General features: G+C 41.1%; 1 long non-coding RNA gene across 1 annotated transcript in view; it reads right to left on the bottom strand.

Annotated features, from left to right (window-relative positions):
• The window catches only part of LOC129531646 (uncharacterized), a 40,108-nt gene extending 19,437 nt beyond the window's left edge, over positions 1-20,671 (bottom strand). Inside the window, exons 1-2 of the long non-coding RNA XR_008676951.2 lie at positions 20,490-20,671; positions 13,944-14,003 (exon numbers count right to left, since the gene is read on the bottom strand). This is a non-coding gene — a long non-coding RNA (uncharacterized lncRNA). The remainder of the gene's footprint in view (positions 1-13,943; positions 14,004-20,489) is intronic.
• Between the last annotated feature and the right edge of the window lie 236 nt (positions 20,672-20,907).

The following is a 20,907-nucleotide window of genomic DNA, read 5'->3' on the forward strand; positions in this document are numbered from 1 at the left end:
AGGCTCCTTTGAAAAGGTAAACCAATGACTCCTTCTGATTAGAGAAGGCTCGGAGGAGAGGGGGTTTGGGAAGGACCCTGCTGTGCACACCTGCCATGGCCATAATCTCTCTCTCTTATTCAATTTTTTGCCAAGTCACTAGGAGCAGAAAGCTGCTTTTTCTATTATATAGAGCAACAAAGGGGATGAGTGGTTTGATAATGAGGACTGATAACTGTCGAATACAGAGAAAGCCTGGGCTTCCCAAAAGCTTTAAATTACAATTTTGATTGCACTGATCAGGGTTCTTGAAGTTGGAACTGGGACATAGAGAAGCCACAGAAGATGCAGTCTGAATGTTTTCTCAAACACAAAGAAAGACCTGGAGTCAGATTAAACAAAGATTTCCAGCTATTGAAGCAGATCAGTTGGGGGGGCGGTGGGAAACTAAGAAATGTTTCTGTGTCTTCAAATCTTATTATAAATTGTAGGTTGCCTTGTGTGTAAAGTGGAGATTAGAAATCGTTTAATTGCTGTTCAGTTTTAATGGAGAGTTTTATTTTAGTCAGAAAAAAACACAAATGGGTTATACAGGATATGATAGTTTATGACTCAGTTAACCATACTTAGGAAAAACCTGTCTGCTTGGATCATAAGTCCAAAAGCCAGCCTCCACTATTTACACAAGTGGCAGCTTTACCTGGGCTACAGGCCTGGTGCCTAGGAGGAGCAATCACCTTACAGTGGCATTGCCTAACCTAGGACTTGGTGAGAAACAGCGTGTCCCTTCTGAACCTGTGTATATTTTCAAACTAGGCTGTCGCAAGCCAGATCTATTTGTACATGTTCATCACAAATTCTGATTGAGGTAATGCTGACTTGATTCTGCAGACCAAAATTTACTGCATCTCACATCTGCTTCAACAACTATTCCATTAAGATCCTTTGAACATCACATCTAATGTCCATCCAGTTAGGTAGTGTGGGGGTTGGGGTGGGAGGGGTTGAGGTCTGGCCTTCTCACCCCAGCTCTGCACAACTCTGAAAGTCACGTCTAGCTTCATCACTCTCTATAGGATCCATTGAGGGCGTTGTAACAACATCATAGCCAAGTTCTCCCTCTGCTCAATCCTGCTTTCTTCCTGCTTCCTGATTTTAGGAATACTTCCTAATTCATGTGTGCATACTAATCTCTAAAAAATAAACAAACAAACAAAAAACCCAGAAAACTCTTTGAACATTTAGTAAGAGCAGTAAAGATCTACAAACCAGAGATTATGGTCGTCATTTCCAAAGAGGTTTTTTTTACCGGACTTTGGCTGGTTTTTCATAAGCTGTTTTAACTAGATGCTAAATATCCCCCTCAAAGTTGATTTGATTTGGAAAAAAAAAAAAAAGACAGAAAGATGGGCACAGGACATAAATACAATGTGCAATTGTACCCTCAGTAGAATGAACAAACCTAAATTCTCAGAGGTATCTTACATGACTGTTTGTGTCTCCACAGATCTGAAACCACTATCTCAAACTGCAGAGCTCTTGGCTCCCTCAGATAACCTGTGGCAAAATCTCCCCTCATTACTGATGAAGTTTGAGGTTTTCCTGGACTCTGGCTACCGTGGCCTGACCATTAGTCAAGAGATAGTCAGTCAGGGCCTCTTGTGCTCCCTGGGGGTATTCATGGTGGAGGAGGATATTAGCAGTATGGCTGTCTACACCAGCAATTCTTACAGCAGGTCATGGTGGAGTTCACGGGCTTGCACATGTGAGAAAGAAAAGGCCTGCCTCACTCCCTCTGTTACCTGCCTTCCAACTTCCTCTAGGAATAACATGCTAACAACACAACTTCCTCCACTCGGGTGACCACATACTATTCAATTACTGCTAGACTAGCACCATGTATTAAGTGATTAACATGTGCTAGGCCCATTTCTTATCTTATTCAATTCCCATAACAATCTCCAGAGAACATGGGTACCCTTTTCCAGATGAGAAAACAGAGGCTTTTAGAGGTTAAGTAATATGCCAAAGACCACATGGAGTTGGTATTCAAACTTATGCAATCTGAGCAGGCATCCTGTTTCTATTTATTTATTTTATTTTATTTTTATTTTTTAGATGGAGTCTCGCTCTGTCGCCCAGGTTGGAGTGCAGTGGCGTGATCTCGGCTCACTGCAAGCTCCCCCTCCCAGGTTCATGCCATTCTCCTGCCTCAGCCTCCCAAGTAGCTGGGAGTACAGGCATCCGCCAACACGCCCGGCTAATATTTTGTATTTTTTAGTAGAGACGGGGTTTCACCATGTTCGACAGGATGGTTTCGATCTCCTGACCTCATGATCCACCCGCCTCGGCCTCCCAAAGTGCTGGGATTACAGGCGTGAGCCACCACACCCGGCCTTCTATTTATTTTTTTATAAATAAATTCAAGTTGGGTTTCTGCCACAACCAAAAGAGTGTCATTCAATACAGAAAATTAATGTGATGGGCAAAACATGAAACCACAAAGCCAAAAGAAGAACAAGCAGCTGGGACTCAGAAGCTTTTGCAGCCGCAGGGTCACACGCTCAGGGCTTCACCCCTTGTTTCTATTTCTCTACGTGTGTTGGTTTCTGGCACTGAGTGGTTGGTGATATTTTGGACGAGGATAAGTGTTTCTGTATTTCTGAGATTAAAGGTGATTTTTAATTTATTTTAATATTTTTTCTATCACTTTTTTTTGTTTTCTGCAATAAATGTATTTCTTATGTGATTTTTTAAAAGGCGTGAAGAACACAAATAAAATCAAAACAAACTCCAGAGTGCTCATTGTTCATCCCTTAACTGCTAACAATCCCAGAAAATACATCGGGCAGACTCCTAGATGCAAGAAAAGTGGACTGAATGTGGCTGGATAATATGCTGAAATGTCCTTTTTTTCTCTCTCTCTCTTTCTCTCATTTTCTTTTTCCCTTCTTCTTTCACCCCAGTTTAAGGAGTAGCCTACTCCATCTCAGAGGAGGTATGTCATGGGGCAAAATATAAAAATAATATGCAAAATACTTTCCTTCCTGGATTTTAATCCCAAGAACTTAAACAATAGAGAAGGGAGAAGAATTGAGGATGAAGGTAGAATATGTGGAAAAAGCATGAGCAGAAAAGGATTTCCTCAAAACTCAAAAAAAGACTTGCCAGGGAGAGGAGTAGGAGGCAATAGTCACCAAAAATTAAGCTTTTTCTTCATTATTTTTTTTTCTTCTCCCCGCCCCACCACCTTTTTTTTTTTTTTTTTTTTTGCTAGCTCCATACTAAATAATCATGTAAAACTTTTTAAGGCACATTTCTAGTAATTCATACATTGAAGAATGTAAAATTATACATGGAAAGCATTGACATAAGGAAATATTTCAGCATCAACTGCAGAAGCACCTAAACAGGCACCCCCACCAAAAATATTTAGGAAGCTCTGCAGAGAGGAAAAAAGCTATTCGATCAAGGATCTGGGGTTATTTCTACTTTGAAACTACTCATTATTAGAAATAACTACAGAGTTCTAGACACAGAGATTAAGAAGTAAAGTCCTGCAAAGATATATTTGTTACTCTGCTTTCTTAAGAACTTATGGGAATTACACATTAATGTTTTGTTTTTGGTTTTGTTTTTCCCCTGCATAAATGTCTGTTTTGGTTTCTGCTTCTCAGCTTCTGAATGTCACCCACCAAGAAGCTGTGAGCTGGATGCTCCACAGATATGATATACAGAGCCTTCCCTGCTGGCCTTTTTCCTTCCATCTGGAGATCAGCCCGGGTCCATTGGTAAATCACATCCTCCTACCTAATAATGACCAACTGCTAAAACCCAGGTAAGAGTACAAGGCTTGGAATTGGGGAAAGGGAAAAGGCAGCATTTTATCAGCTGATTCAATTTTTTGTTTGTTTTAAAGGCTTTTTAAAAATAAACTTATTTTGGAATAATTTTAGAAAAATTACAGAAAAGTTGCAAAGATAATACAGAGAATTATCATATACCCCTCACCTAGTTTCCCCTAATGTTAACATCTTATATTACATGGTACACTTGCTAAAACTAAAAAAAAAAAAAAAAGGGGTACATTATGATTAACTAGCCTTTATTCAGATTTCACCAGTTTTTCCACTAACATTCTTTTTCTGTTCCAATTCAGGATATCACATTGCATTTTGTGATTTATAATTTTTAAGTTTAAGCTCTATTTTTACAAAAGTTAACATGTCCACAATTGAAAAAGGAAATGATCATACATGACTTATGAAAGGCAATCTTCTGCCCAAACCCTCCTTGCTTCTCATTTTCTCCTTCCAACAGCAAACAATTTCAACTTTCTCACTTTTTTCACCCTCTCTCCCTCGGTCCAGCCACAATGGTCTCTGAACATTCCTCAAATGTGCCAAGCCTATTCACATTTAAGGCCAAATCTTTGCTCAAGTTTTCTCTTTGTCATGTCTTCTTCTCAATAAAGTCTACCCAGACAGACCACTCTATTTAAAATTGTGGAGACTTCTGGTTCTGAAATGGCAGAACCAGAAACAAGTGTAGAAACAAGCTGGTGTAGAAACAAGCTGGCTTCACTCACCCCAAAGAAAACCAAGATCAAATATACAGTGCTGAGATTATCACTAGCAATAAATTATAACTCAAATATGAAGATGAGAAAGTTCTCCCGGCCTCAGAGAAGCGAAAAAAACTCCAAGCAGATGGTAAGAGACTTGGACTTCCATATCCGTGACACCCCTTTCCCCAGTCTGCCTAGCACAAAATGCATGGAAAATTTCCCCTGACGCATGGTTTCTACACTGGAAAAAGTGAGTTGGGGTGGACAACCAGCTTGCCCACCCTCTTGGTTCTCTGTCAGGAGACCTGTCCCTGCCTCAAACCACAGGATGCACTGGGAGTGCTTGAAAGGAGAAATCACCCTAAGGAAACTGAGGAGGCAGGACTACCATCTCCAGCTGTAAAAACTGCTCTCAGCCAAAGAAGACACCAAATTAGAGCAGCACCACACTGTAGGTTTGTTCCACATATCCTTGGGCATAAACTCTTAACCAGCCTTTCCATATTACCAGGATATTCCCCCTTGAGACCTACCCCATTCAGTACTGGTGGTACTCTGGTTGTTTAATAGAACCAGGGCAAACCCGGGCTTAAGGCACCATTTAGTGCCAAAAAGGAAGCAGCAACCTAGCAGTGGAAACATAAGAAAGAAAATCAACTGATAAATTACAAAGAATCTCCAAGCAAACATATCCAATAAAAACCAAAACAAGCCAGACAAAGAAGACTGGAATAACTAGTCCTTCAATGCAAAAACATAGACATACATCCACAAGAAACGGCAGCCAGTAGAGTGCTATGACTGCCTCAAATGAACAAAGCAAGGAACCAGTAACTGACCCTAAACAAGATGGTGATATATAAACTCTCTGACCAAGAATTCAAAATGGCAGTTTTAAGGAAACTCAGTAATTTCCAAGATAACATGGAAAAGCAATTTCAAAATTTGTCAGAGAAATTTAACAAAGACATTGAAGTAGTTTTTTAAAACACAAATCTTGCGGCTGGGTGCAGTGGCTCACACCTGTAATCCCAGCAGTTTGGGAGGCCGAGGCAGGAGGATCACTTGAAGCCAGGAGTTTGAGATCAGCCTGGCCAACATGGTGAAACCCCATCTCTACTAAAAATACAAAAATTAGCTGGGCATGCTGACGCATGCCTGTAATCCCAGTTATTCAGTTGGCTAAGGCATGAGAATTGCTTGAACCTAGAAGGCGGAGATTGCAATGAGCCAAGATTGCACTGCTGCACTACAGCCTGGGCAATGAGTGAGACTCTGTCTCAAAATTTAAAAATAAAATAAAATAAAGTATAAAAAATCACAAATCTTGAAACAGAAATACATTTACTGAACTGAAAAATTCATTAGAGGCTCTCAACAGCAGAATGGATTAAGCAGAAGTAAGAATCAATCAGCTCAAAGACAGGCTATTTGAAAATACACAGAGGAGAAATGAGGAGTAAAAAAAGAATGAAAAGAAATACAGGTCACCTAGAAAATATACAAAACTACCTCAAAAGACCAAATCTCTTTTTTTTTTTTTTTTTTTTTTTGAGATGGAGTCTCATTCTGTCGCCCAGGCTGGAGTGCAGTGGTACAATCTCGGCTCACTGCACTGCAACCTCCCCCTCCTGGGTTTAAGTGATTCTCCTGCCTCAGCCTCCTGAGTAGCTGGGATTACAGGCATGTGCCACCTTGCCCAGCTAATTTTTGCATATTTAGTGGAGACGGGGTTTCACCATGTTGTTCAAGCTGATTTTGAACTCCTGACCTCATGATCCACCTCCCTCAGCCTCCCAAAGTGCTGGGATTACAGGCGTGAGCCACTGTGCCTGGCTCAAAAGACCAAATCTAAGGATTATTAGTGTTCAAGAGGGAATTGAGCAAGAGCAAGGAATAGAAAACTTACTCAAAGAAATAATAATAGAAAACTTTCCAAAACTTGAGGAAAAGATAAATATCCAGATACAGGAAGATCAGAGAACACCAAACAGATATAACCCAAATAAACTACCCCAAGGTATATAATAATCAAACTCTCAAAGGTCAAGGACAAAGAGAGATCCCTAAAAGCAGCAAGAGGAAAGAATCAAATAACATATACAGGAGCTCCAATTCTTCTGGCAACAGACTTCTCAACAGAAACCATACAGGCCATCAGGGAGTGAGATGACATTTTCAAAGGGCTGAAAGAAAAAAACCAACAACAACAACAAAAACTGCTTACAAAGAATACTTGTAACCTGCAAAGCTATCCTTCCAATATGAAAGAGAAATAAAGGACACACACACACACAAAAAGAAAACTGCAGGCCAATATCTCTGATGAACACAGATGCAAAAATCCTTAACCAAACCAAATTCAACAACATATTTAAAAAGATTCACCATGATCAAGTGGGATTCTTCCCAGGATACAAGAATAGTTCAACATATGCAAATCAATAATGTGATACATCACATTAACAGAACCAAGAACAAAAACCACCTGATCATTTCAATAGATGATGAAAAAGTATTCAACAAAATTCAACATATTTTTATAATAAAAACCCTCAACAAATTGGATATAGAAGAAACATACTGCAAAATAACAAAGGCTACATATGACAAACCCACAACTAACAGCAAACTGAACAGGGAAACACTGAAAACCTTTCCTCTAAGGTCTGGAACAAGACAAGGATGCCCACTTTCAACACTTTTTTCAACATAATACTAGAAGTCCTGGCCAGAGTAATTAGTCAAGAGAAAGAAAAAAAGGACATTCCAAATGGAAAGGAAAAAGTCAGACTAGTCTTATTCACAGAAAACATGATCTTAGAAAAACCTAGACTCCACTGAAAAACTGTTAGAACTAAAAACAGATTCAGTAAAGTTGCAGGACACAAAATCAACATACAAAAATCAGTAGAGTTTCTATATGCCACTGTGAACTATCTGAGAAAGAAATAAAAAAAGCAATCCCATTTACAATAGCTACAAAAAAAAACCCTAGCAATAAGTTTAACCAAGGATATGAAAAATCTCTAAAACTATAAAATATTAATGAAAAAAATCAAGAGGGACACTAATAAATGGGAAGATAGCTCATGTTCACGAATTGGAAGAATTAATATTGTTAAAATGTCCATGCTATCCAAAGGGATCCTCAGATTTAGTGCAGGTTCTATCAAAGACCAAAGACATTCTTCAGAGAAATAAAAAAAAAATACTAAAATTTGTATGAAACCACAAAATACTTCAAATAGCCAAAATAATCTTAAGCAAAAAGAACAAACCTGAAGCCATCACACTACCTGACTTTAAAATATACTGCAAAGCAATGGTACTGGCATACAAACAGATGCATAGACTAATAGAACGGAATAGAGAACCCAAATATAAATCCCCACATTTGCAAACAACTCATTTTCAACAAAGATGCCAATAACATACAATGGGGAAAGAAAAGTGTCATCAATAAATGGTGCTTGGTAAACTAGATAACCAAATGCAGAAGAATGAAACTAGACCTTTATTTCTTACCACATACAAAAATAAATTCAAAATAGATTAAAAATTTAAATCTAAGATCTGAAACTATGAAACTACTAGAAGAAAACATTGAGGAAATCCTCAAGGACATTTGTCTGGGAAAAGATTTTTTTGCTTTCTGAGCAAAGACCCCAAAAGCACAGGCAAGCAAAGCAAAAACAGACAAATTGGTTACATCAAGCTAAAAAGCTTCTGCACAGAAAAGGAAATAATCAATCAACAAACATCATATGTTCTCACTCATATGTGGGAACTGAAAAAGTGGATCTAATGAAGACAGGGAATAGATCGGTTGTTATCAGAGGCCAGGAAGGCTAGGGGGTGAGAGGGATAAAAAGAGGTTGATTAATGGGTAAAAATATGCAGTTTGATAGAAGAAATAAGACCTAGTGTTTGATAAATTAGTAGAGTGGCTATAGTGTACAATAATCTATGGTCTATTTCAAAATAGCGATAAGAGAATAACTGTTTCTAGCATAAACATTGTTAAAATGTTCATACTAACCAAAGTGATCAGAAAGAAAAGCATAAAGAACAGATATTTAAGGTGATGGATATCCCAATTACACTGATTTGATCTTTACAAATTATATGAATGTGATAAATTATTGCATGTACACAGAAAATATGTAGCTATATTTTGTGTCAATAAAAATAATAAGGCTCAGCACAGTGGGTCACATCTGTAATTCCAATACTTCAGGAGGCTAAGGTGAGAGGATTGCTTGAGGCCAGGGGTTCAAGATCAGCTTAGGCAATATAGTGAGACTGCATCGCTACAAAAAAAATAAACAGCCAGGCATGGGGGTGCACACCTACTGTAGTGCTAGCTACTTGGGGGGCTGGTGCAGGAAGATCACTTGAGTCCAGGAAGGACTTCAGTAAGCTATGATCACTCCACTGCCCTCCAGCCTGGGTGACAGAGCAAGACTTTGCCTCAAAATAATAATAATAATTAATTAATTAAAATTAAAAATAGCCTGGGCACAATGGTTCACACCTATAATCCCAGCACTATGGGAGGCTGAGGTGGCCAGATGGCCTGAGGTCAGGATTTCAAGACCAGCCTGGTAAATATGGTGAAACCCCAACTCTACTAAAAAATACAAAAATTAGCTGGGCGTGGTGGCAGGTGCCTGTAGTCCTAGCTACTCGGTAGGCTGAGGCAGGAGAATCGCTTGAACCCAGGAGACAGAGGTTGCAGTGAGCCAAGATCATGCCACTGCCCTCTAGCCTGGGTGACAGAGCAATACTCCATTGCAAAATAAATAAATAAAAATAAATAAACTTATAGGCCAGCTGTGGTGGCTCATGCCTATAATCCCAGCACTTTTGGAGGCCCAGGTGGGCGGATCATCTGAGGTCAGGAATTCGAGACTAGCCTGGCCAACATAGCAAAACCCTATCTCTGCTAAAAATACAAAAATTAGCCAGGCACCTGTGGTCCCAGCTACTCAGGAGGCTGAGGTGGGAGGATCATTTGAGCCCAGGAGGCAGAGTTTGCAGTGAGCCAAGATCACGCCACTGCACTCCAGCCTGGGCAACAGAGTGAGACTACATCTCAAAAAGTTAAAATGAAATAAGATAAAATTATAATACACCTCACCCATGCACTCCCAATGTCCCTTACTCTAATTCTTTGTTCTTTTTTTCCACATAATGCCATATACTTTATTTATCTATTTATTATGTATATTGTTTATTATTTATCTTTCCCTACTGGAAGGTAAACACCTAGAATAGTGCCGGGCCAGACAACAGTCTTTAAATAAATATTTGTTGAATAAATGAATGAATGAACATTGAGAGAGAAGTAAGCAGACAGGAAGATGTAAGTTCTTTCCTCCTCCAACTCTGCAGCATCCCTCTAATTTCCATACTGACAGAGCCTAACATGAAGACAGCCAGCAAAGAAGAAATGTGGTTTGCAGCGTTCCAGGCCCAGCATCACAGAGCAGAGTGTAAAAAGTTGAGCTTATGGCTGAGAAACAGTGTAATAACTGAAACACACACTCAATTTTCCTGCACTAATCTTCCCAATATAGTTATATTTCCATTTTTGTTTAAATTTATATTATTCTTTACATTATTTTTAATATAGAATATTATTTGCCGCTGAGTCATATGGTGTGCAATGATTACATTTCCTTTCTTATACAACTTTCTGTTTTTCCAGGATTTAATAATGGCTTATCTTTCTTCATCTCAATTTCATTCCCCAAATTCTCACATAACACTCCTCTCAATACAGTCAAACACATCAGGAACCTATCAGCTCATTTTTTTTCATGACTACACGCTTCAGTGCAGTCCTCTGTCCTCTTGTATTTTCATGTTTAGCTTCTTTGTTTCTAAGATTACTTCTTCCCCTATTCTCTAACAGCCTCTTGATACAGTTTTCCACATATTCATATGTATCTGATGATCCATCTATTATTTTGTTTTCCTTCCCCATGGAGCCCTGTACCTCTCCTACTGCAGACTGGATTGTTTCTTCTTGAGGCCTGCTACACAGCTGTTCTGGAACTTCCCTTCCCCAGCATTATTCTGAATGTCCTCTCCTGTGTTGAATCCCATATTTCCCAGATCTCAATCTTCCTCTTTCCTGGTTTAATCATTTTTGAGGCTCACATTCTCCAGTATCTTTCTGAGAACAAATGCACAGGATATAAGCATTTTGCATGTCCAAATTTGTCTACTGTAAGACTTTATGGATGGTTTGTCTGTGTAAGAAAAATCTAAATTCAAACTACTCTCCTCAGTATATCAAAGGTATTGTTCCATGGGCTTTTAATTCCTCAAGTTGCTATTGAAAAGTCTTACGTTACTCGGCCTCTCACTCCTTTATATGTATCCAATTTTTCTTCTTTGTGCTTCTCTCTGGACTTTAGGGCTTTCCTTTTTTTCCTGTGTTTTTTGTTTGTTGTGGTCTCTGGTGATCCATGACTGTTCACTCATATGTGAAAGTGAGAAACCAAAAGGCTGATTGATAGTTCAGTGCATGTGAGCAGGGTTTGTTGATTGTCAGGTCTTGCCTTGCTATAGGATGATTAGGTGGGGACCCAGCGATTTTGTTGATGAGTCCTTTCTGTCAGTATTTTCTTTTAGACTTGTCAGTTTCTCCAGATAGAAGTGACTGTGTTTCTTGTCTTAGGTATTCCTGATGATGGTGAACTGTAAGGAGGGGAGCCTGCTCGGCTTGTGAACTTTTACTTAATACCGCTCTTCAAATACAGTGCTTCTGCTCTGCCCTCTGCCATACTGAGTCCCCAATTCCCTGGCCTCTTCAGTCAGCCTCTGCAGAGAAGACATTCGCCCCAGTGCCCTGGCAGAGCAGACAATCACCTGGCTGCGTAGAGTGAGGAAGGAGATGTAGAAGCCTAAGCGTCTCATGCAATTCTCGTTTGGAGTCACACCCTGAACCGTTTCCCAGCTCTACCACCTATGGCCCTGAAGTATCACGTAGGGAACTCAACTTCTTCCTCTGAACTTGGAAGACCTTTGAAACACATAGGATGTCCAGGGCCCTCTTGGCCCTGGGATTCTATGATCTATGAACCTTCAGAAGCTAGAGAGCTCTGCCTAGGTAGTAACATAGACAGGAAGATACAGGAGGTGAAGAAGGGCAAGTGGGATAAAGTGGCAGGAGACTTCAAAGAAAAGGTGGGATGAGAGCAGGACAAGAGCCAGTTGGAGGAATAGGAGAGGGAACGCCTCCTCAGGTGTCCAATACTGGGGCAGGATCGTCACAGCATGCTGGGGGCTGGTAGGCAAAGGGTTCTAGAATAATAAAGTGGAAGAGTAAACTTCAATTAGAATGTGGAGAACTTGAATTTCTTTTTTACATTAGCAAACCCCACGATCAAAGTCATCTAGAGATTTGTTTTCAGTGCCAGAGACCCTACCCCAGACTTTAAATCAGAATATCAGAGAAGAGCCCAGGAACCTATATGCCTTTAAACTTTCCACGTGAGTCCAATAAACTGGCAAGTTTTGGAACCACTTCCTTAGACAATGGAGAACCATGGATGGTTTGTAATCAGGATGCATGATAGAAGTGGAAATTCTAGAAAGATAAATTTGACAGGCATACGCAAGGTGGACTGGAGGTTGAAGGACATGTGACAGGGATTCAAGGGAGGAAATTTCAATACTTCACAAAGATGGTCATGAGAGTCTATAGGAGGTAAGTGGTCAGGGAAAAGAAAGAAGAGACTATACCAATCCATCTTTCATGGATTGAATTATGTATCCCCCAAAAATTCATAGGTTGAATTCCTAACCCTTAGTACCTCGGAATGTAACCTTATTGGGAAATAGAGTCACTGCAGATGTAATTAGTTAGGTTAGGATGAGGTCATAGGGTGGACTCTAATCTAATAGAAGGGGGAACTTTGGACACACCAGCATGGACAGCCATAGAGGGAAGACGATGAAAAGGAAAGTAGGGAGAAATGGTTATCTATCTACAAGCCAAGGAGAGACGCCTGGAACAGATCCTTCCCTCAAAGCTAACAGGAGGAACCAGTCCTGTTGACACCTTGATCTCTGTCTTCTGGCCTCCAAAACTTTAAGTCAATAAACTGCTAATCACCAGGTTTGTGGTACTTTGTTATGGCAGCCATAGGAAACTAATACACTGTCTTTTTGGAAACACATTCCTGCCTTCAACTACCTCTTCCTCACTTTCTCTTGAGGAATTATTTCTCAAAGCCACCCACCTGAGAGGGCTGGAAGCAGTGGTTACAGAATGAAGCACATGTTTCTAACATTATAGGATGCCTTTTTACTGGAGGAGTGAGTGTGGGGTAGCTTTTTGGAGTCCTTGGCCAGTTTGCTCCCAGAACCCACCTGAGATATCAAAGAACTGACTTGTGATTGGACCTTGCTGAATAGAAAAGATGTTATCTCTAAGAGAAGCAATTCACATTCTCCCCACCTGAGAAAGGAATTGGTGCCAAGAATATCAGACAGTGGGTAAACCCCCAGAGGAGAAGGGAGACTCATTTCTTTGGAGCCACTACCGTCCCACTGGTGGCTCATCCAGATGTTAGAGCTGCAAGAGGAGGAACAATCTACAAAAAAAGGTAAACTCTCATTCTATCATTTTGTGGCTTGGCCTATGCTGAAATAACTATCTTCCTTGGCTAAACAAAGAATTTCCAAGAACCCAATACATGAAGGTCAATGTCATGGTGGCTGATATAACCACATGGGACCAAGCACAACCACATTCCTGGCCTCCCTCACTGTCCTGCTCAGCCTGGACCCACACCAGCTACTCTGCACTGCCCTTGCTAACATCCTTGGGACACTTGGCCCTTTTACCTGCCAGTGTCCCCAGTGGCAACCCTCACTCTAGATCACCCACCACCTGCTCACTCCAGGATTGCCGAGTTTTGCTAGAAAAAGTGTCATAACTATACCACAGGACCCGCTAAGTATTCCCACTCCACAACCCTATCTGGGCCCTTCCTGCTTCCATGGTTATCCATCTGGAGTTAGCTTCCTGTTGCTTCCCTCCCAGCCCTTGCAAAGAATTCTCTAGGCTCCATGAGTCTTCAACTCCATCCCAATGACTCTTACCATCAGCCAAGGATGTCACTTCAATTTTCTGGTGAAGTGAAAAGTCTTCAGGCATCTACTACCTCACCTCTGTTTCTCTCCACTTTGGAGTTTCTCTATGTTAACATCACTCCTTTTCTGTATTCCTCCTATTTCAGAGGAAGAGGTGGTGTTTTAATTTCCTTGACCAGGCAAACCCATCTGTTCTGGGTCCCATTTCTTATTATACCAATAATCTCATTTTTAAAAAATTTTCTTACAGAGCATTTTAAATGCATACACATAATTTTATTACCTTTTTATATCTTCAAAATCCTCTGGCTTATTTCACTTGCAAGCTCAAGTCTCTTCCAGCCTTAAAAACAAAACAAAAAATAAATAAAAAATAATCTTAATCATTCCACTTCTTTGAGCTACTTCCTAATTTCTTTCCATTTTTTTAAATGGCCACTGTTTCCAACAGGTTACCTTTTCTTTCTCCTCTTTGTTTCTTAACTTTCTACAATCTAGTTTCAATCTCTATCACTCCACTAAAATTCTTCTTTTTTGTAACTTTGTTATTTTGAAATTTCAGTTTTTTAAAAAAGTTTGCAAAAAACTGTGAAGAGTTCCCATATATCCTTTGTCCAGCTTCCCCAAATTTTAACATATTACATAACCACAGGACATTTATCAAAAGCAGGAAATTAACTTTCAGGCAATACTATTAATAAAACTATAGGCTTTATTAGAATTTCACCAATTGTCCTCCTGTTAATTAATTTCTAAAGCCATTCTTTTAAAAAAGTTTTCTACTAAAGTCATTTTAAACTTTGTTTTACTTCATAAATTCTGAATATAAAATTAAGGAATAATGAGTGGAAAACTTAGAAAATATGAAAAGATACAGGCCGGCGAGAAGTGAAGATATAGGCATTGGCGAGAAGTGAAGAACATACAGAAACTTAAGAGGATTTGACTTTTAAAAGAAGAAAAACAAGCCAGGCGCAGTGGCTCATGCCTGTAAGCCCAGCACTTTGGGAGGCCGAGGCGGGCGGATCACGAGGTCAGGAGATCGAGACCATCCTGGCTAACATAGTGAAACCCCGTCTCTACTAAAAACACAAAAAATCAGCCGGGCGTGGTGGTGGGTGCCTGTAGTCCCAGCTACTCGGGAGGCTGAGGCAGGAGAATGGCGTGAACCCGGGAGGCAGAGCTTGCAGTGAGCCAAGATCGCGCCCCTGCATTCCATCCTGGGTGACAGAGCTAGACTCCATCTCAAAAAAAAAAAAAAAAAAAAGATATAAAGAAGAAAAAAAAACTACCCACAATCTGGCCAGAGATAAAGCTACTAATCTACAGGGCATACCAGGGACAGAAGAACATGTTAAATACCACCATGGAAATATCAACACAATTCAGACTGTGGATTTATTTTTTTTTATTTTTTTATTTTTTTAAGATGGAGTTTTGCTCTTGTTGCCCAGGCTGCAGTGCAATGGCGCAATCTTGGCTCACTGCAACCTCCGCCTCCTGGGGTTCAAGCAATTCTTCTGCCTCAGCCTTCCCGAGTAGCTGGGATTACAGGCATGTGCCACCACGCCTGGCTAATTTTTGTATTTTTAGTAGAGATGGGGTTTCTTCATGTTGGTCAGGCTGGTCTGGAACTCCTGACCTCAGGTGATCTGCCCGCCTCCGCCTTCCAAAGTGCTGGGATTATAGGTGTGAGCCACCAAGACATTCAGTTCCCAGGGGCAGGCAGGAGACAGTGGCCTTCCTCTATCTCAACTGCAACAGGCTTTCCTCTTTTACAAATCCACCTCAACACAGACCCTTTACGGGTGTCGGGCTGGGAGACGGTCAGGTCTTTCTCACCCCAGGAGGCCATACTTCAGACTATCACATGGGGAGAAACCTTAGACAATACCTGGCTTTCCAAGGCAGAGGTCCCTGCGGCTTTTCACAATGCATTGTGCCCCTGGTTTATTGAGACTAGAGAATAGCGATGACTTTTACCAAGCATACTGCTTGTAAACATTTTGTTAACAAGACACATCCTGCACAGCCCTAAATCCCTTAAACCTTGGTTCCATACAACACATGTTTTTGTGAACTCAAAGTTGTAACAAAATAGCTGGGGCAAAGTGGCTGGGGCAAAGTTACAAATTAACAACATCTCAACAAAGCAATTGTTCAAGATACAGGTCAAAATAGAATTTCTTATGTCTTCCCTTTCTACATAGACACAGTAACAGTCTGATCTCTCTTTCTTTTCGCTACAACTATGGATTTCTTCAGGAAAAAAAATTCAAGGAAAAATAAAAGAGATGAAAGGGGAATCTGTAACTTAAAAAGATGTTCATAAGCTAGATTAACCAATTGCAAAAGGTGAACTTTGTGTGGATTCCAATTTAAATAAACTACAAAAAATTATAAGACAATCAGGAATCTGAAAATCCTGAATATTTATTTAGTAATGCTAAGAAATTATTGTTATTTTTAAAGCATGATAATACTATGCTTACATAAGGAACATTTATTTTAGATATAGCTATTGAAATATTTATAGATGGAATGACTGCTTCAAAGTAATGGGATGGGGGAAATAGGTGGGGGTATAGGTGAAACAGATTGCCATGCACTAATAATTGTTAAAGTCAAAGGATGAGTAAATTAGGTTCATTAAAACGTTTTCTCTGCTTTTGTGTATGATTTGAAATTATCCATTGTGAATGCTTTTTAAAAAAAATGAATCATCTATTCAACATTCAAAGTCATTAAAAATAAATTTAGACTTTTTTGCCTTAGTTTTTCAAATACATAGCACAAAGAATCACATCGTTTAAGTCTGGCAAATACCAGCACAAAAGACCTTTTATATCCACCTGTGTCCTCCAGGTCTCACTAACCCAGCCAATACTTCCCTTGTCTGACTCACTCCCAAACTCTGCCCTACCCAGGCTGTTCTGCCTTCTTTGCCTTCTTCGCAACCCTTTTACTCTTGCCCTTTGCTACCCTCTTCCTGATCTTCCCTGGATCCTTCATGCAAGTAGCTCCAAGCCCTTTCTAATTTGAAGCAATCCAGTCTTTCAAATTCCAGTTCCATGGCTCTGCTCATAACCTTCTAATTCCATGGCTCTGCTCATAACCTTGCTTCACTCAATAAAAGCACAAGAGCCTCTCAGAGAACAAAGGAAAACTCCCTAGTATATGTTAATATTCTGTTTGTGTTTAAAAGGCAGACAAAATAAACTTGGAATTATGTTTTATAGACATAATTGTATCCTCTCTTACGCTTTAATTTCTTTTTCTTTCTTTCCTCATTCTTTTCTTTAACATTATATTATAAACACTTTGCCAATTCCCTGTTCTTTGAAAACCTGGTTTTTAATGTCTGTGGAATATTCTGTCACATACATAAGCTGTAATGTATTTATCTCATCCTCTTTTGTTAGATCCAGTGACCCCTTAGTTGCCAGAGAAATTCAGTCCTCACCCTCCTTGCCTTTCTACAGTACTTTGACACTGGTGACCATGCTCTGCCTTAAAATGTTCTCTCATTGGCTTTCCTGATATCCTCTCAATCTCACTCCTCTCTGACTGGTCATTCTCCTGCCTTCTGTGACCTGTCTTCCTCCTGCTCCCTGAATAAAATCCCTCCCCAAGGTTCCATTAGATTCTTTCTTTTCCTCTCTTTACTCTCATTCCCTAGGTGGGTTCTTTCTCCCTTGGCTTCACGTGAAGGACTTCCAGATCTTATAACTTCATCCCTAACCCCTTCCCAGTGTCCCAGACCTGCATCAACCCTGTCTGTTGTACACGTTCACCAAAATATAGCCCAGTGCAGTCCCACCAACACGACTAAGCAACCAAAAGGAGCTATCCAGAAGCAGCTCAGCCTGCCTCCTCCCACCTGACCACAATGCTGCATCTCCTCAGGATTCAGCTCAATGCCTTGGATTCACCACCAATCCTTTCCTTCACCGTCCACTTCACCAAGTCACCAAGCCCTAAAGAATCTACTTCTGACATGTCTCCCATGACAATTTCTTACTTTGGATTCTCACTGCTCCATTCAGACTGTGAATGGGGTCAACAATTTTCATCTCCCATTTGCATTCACCTCCTACTTGGTCTTTTCTCCTCCTCCTCTGTCTCTGTTCTCTCCAATCCATCTTACCAATCAATCTTCCTAAAGTCTGACTTTAGTTAGGTGACTTACCTGTTCAGTAATCTTCAGTGGCTCCCTATTACTTAACCAAATTGAATTCTGACATTTAAGGTACAATTTAATAGGACCTGCCAAACAATTTCCCTAATCTCACTTCTCTCTTCTTCCCACACATATCTTGGAGGGGGAATAGCATGGCTCCAGAGTCGAATCCCAACCTAGTAGTGCTATAGCCTTGGGTAAATTATTTAAGTCATCTGAGCCTCTGCTTCCCCATCCATAAAATGGTAGTATTAGCAGCATCTACCTCATGTGTGATTATGAGGATAAGATGAAAAATATATATATAAAGTATATAATATCCAGCATACAGTAGGTTCTTGATAAATATCACTTACTACTTTTATTGCATCACTGCAGTCAAACTGCATTGCTTGGTTTTCCCATATAAATTTTATGACTTATTTCCCCTCCTAATTTTGCTCCTACTCTTCCCTCTGCCTAACTTTGACACAACATCTTTGCCTTCTGAAAGCACCTCCTAGACTCTAAGGCCCTACTCAGGTGCTGCTTTCTCTGTGAACTTTTCTTTGACCACCAGCCACAGGAGCTCTCTTCTTGCTCCTCTGAATGGTAGGGCTCTGCTTCCAGCACTCTGAGGCATTTATACTGCCTTCTGGTGAGCTGTGTGAATGCTTTATCTCCTACAAATCAGGGCAGGACCATGTCTTCCTCATGTTTAATTTCCTCTACACTGTCCAGCACAGGATCTGGCACAAAGTTGAAACTCAGGAAACTTTAATGGAAAGATTGAGTGGATGACATTTCCTGTTTCTCATCAATAAAGTTTCATCTTCATACTCATCTGTTAAATATCTATTGTCTCTTTTTAATACATCTTATTAAGCCTAGGATTAATCAATATGGTTCCTGTTCTCTCAAAGCTCACAGCTAGTTCAGATTATACTTTCAGAAAGTAGAATGAAAACAAGTCAGGGCAATATTTAACAACGTGTTTAATCAACTATAATCAAATTTCATAATGTATAATCTAGACAGACAGTCATTCCCGGGTGGTCAATCTAGGGAGGAGTCTGTAGGAATTAGAAGGTGAGATGGGGAGGGGCAGAGGCAGAAATCTTCACCAGAAGGTTGAGCAGACAGAAAGGCAGTTGAATTCAGGTCAGGAAAGTAGGAGGAAAAATAATTTTACAGGAGAATAATCATACCTGCTTTCATGGAGGTGGGGGGCAAGTGGGACGGAGTGTAAACTAAGAGGAGTGTGTCATCTACTTAGTTAATGACTCTTTGTCTTGCAGTACTGGTAGAGGACAATGGATACCAGCTACATTGTTCACAAGTGGTAATTATCATGACTACAAACACCAGGGATTAATACTTACCTATCGAAGACCATATGAGTAATGGTTGTCTCCCAAGCCTGTAACTGAAAGCACCTTCTAGACTCTAAGGCCCTACTCAGGTGCTGCTTTCTCTATTATACAACTGCTATTCCTTGAAAATCAGTGTTGATTAAAGAAGTTTCTGGCCAGGCATGGTGGCTCACGCCTGTAATCCCAGCACTTTGGGAGGCTGAGGCGGGCAGATCACCTGAGGCCAGGAGTTCGAGATCAGCCTGGCTAACATGGCGAAACCCTGTCTCTACTAAAAATACAAAAAAAAAAAAAAAAAAAAAAACAAAACTAGCCAGGCGTGGTGGTGGGCTCTTGTAATCCCAACTACTCGGGAGGCTGAGGCATGAGAATCACTTGAACCGGGAAGCGGAGGTTGCAGTGAGCCGAGATTACGCCACTGCACTCCAGACTGGGTGATGGAGTGAGACTCTGTCTTAACAATAAATAAATAAACTTTCCTGAGTTTTTGCTTTTTCTATTTTGAGGCTCCCAATTGCTGTTCAGGTTAATAAGGTCACAGCTCTATGCTTCACCTAAGAGAAGAGGGTTTACCAGGAAGTTCGACTTGCCTCTCAGCCACAGATGGTTGTAAGGCATGAGCCGATTTTGAGTTGAGGTGTAATTTAAAGAATCCTAGAAAGAAACGCACATGTCTGAAATTACACCCTTATATCTCATGAAGTTGTACCCAGTTCCCTTCCTAACAAATCCAAGCATTCCTGACGAAGGACACAGAAAAGTCTCTAATCTTTTGGCTTGAATGTGATTAGCATCCTTTAAGAGGAGGAGAGAAGGCATGGAACGAGACGGAGGAGGACAGGTCCCTGAGCAGGAAAGGTGAGGGACAAAATAACCCGCACCCTGTCAGGTCTAAAGAAGCCTCCTGTCCCTCGCCTGCAGACCTGGGTCCGATTCCTCTGCTCCTACAGGGGACTGCAGTACGGGGGAAGGCAGCTTGGTGGAGTCCGCAGGCGTCCCCCCTTAGAGGTGCAGCGCGGACCTCGCAGTCCCCAGGCGGGAGAGCGCGGGAGGGCGGCCGGCGGGCTCAGGTCCTCGGTGGCGAGGGGTGCAGCCATGCAAGGCCTTACGAAATGTGCAGAGCCGGCCCTGGCGCCGGCAGTACAGCTGCGGAGGGACGGACACCCACGCGAAAGACCGCTCCAGGCCCTGCCAGCCGCGGACTGCGGAGGCTTCCGCACAGGCAGGCAAACCGCGCTCCGTCCGCCCCGCCCCGGCCCGCCCTGAGCCGCGGGGCTCCAGGGCCGACGACGCTTACTTAGGTGGAGTTTCCAGTTGAGCTCGGCTCGAGGGTTTAAATGGATGACGTGTTCCATCCGAAGTCGGAGTTCATGTGATCTTATTTCTGTATCTAACTCCGTTCTCACCTCTATCCCTAAATTACTCTCTTCGGCTCCCACCCCTGAGCGCCCTCGCCCGACAGCGATCGGCACTCGTGCTGCCACCTGCAGGTGAAAGGGGAAATTGAGCGAACTCAAGTTGGGCGGCCCACTGCTGGAGGAGGGCTTTCAGGACAGGGTAGCGGATATTCCAGATTACTGGAAATCCTGGAATTACTAAGATTTAGATATATTAAGCCCAAAGAGCACAACAATTGGCAAGAGACTTGATATAGCCTTCACATCCTCTGGAGGTTTTCCTTTGGTTTGTTTTTCCATTATGCGGATTTGGCAGGG

The sequence above is a fragment of the Gorilla gorilla genome, chromosome 12 (genome assembly GCF_029281585.2).
Source record: "Gorilla gorilla gorilla isolate KB3781 chromosome 12, NHGRI_mGorGor1-v2.1_pri, whole genome shotgun sequence".
Lineage (NCBI taxonomy): Eukaryota > Metazoa > Chordata > Mammalia > Primates > Hominidae > Gorilla > Gorilla gorilla.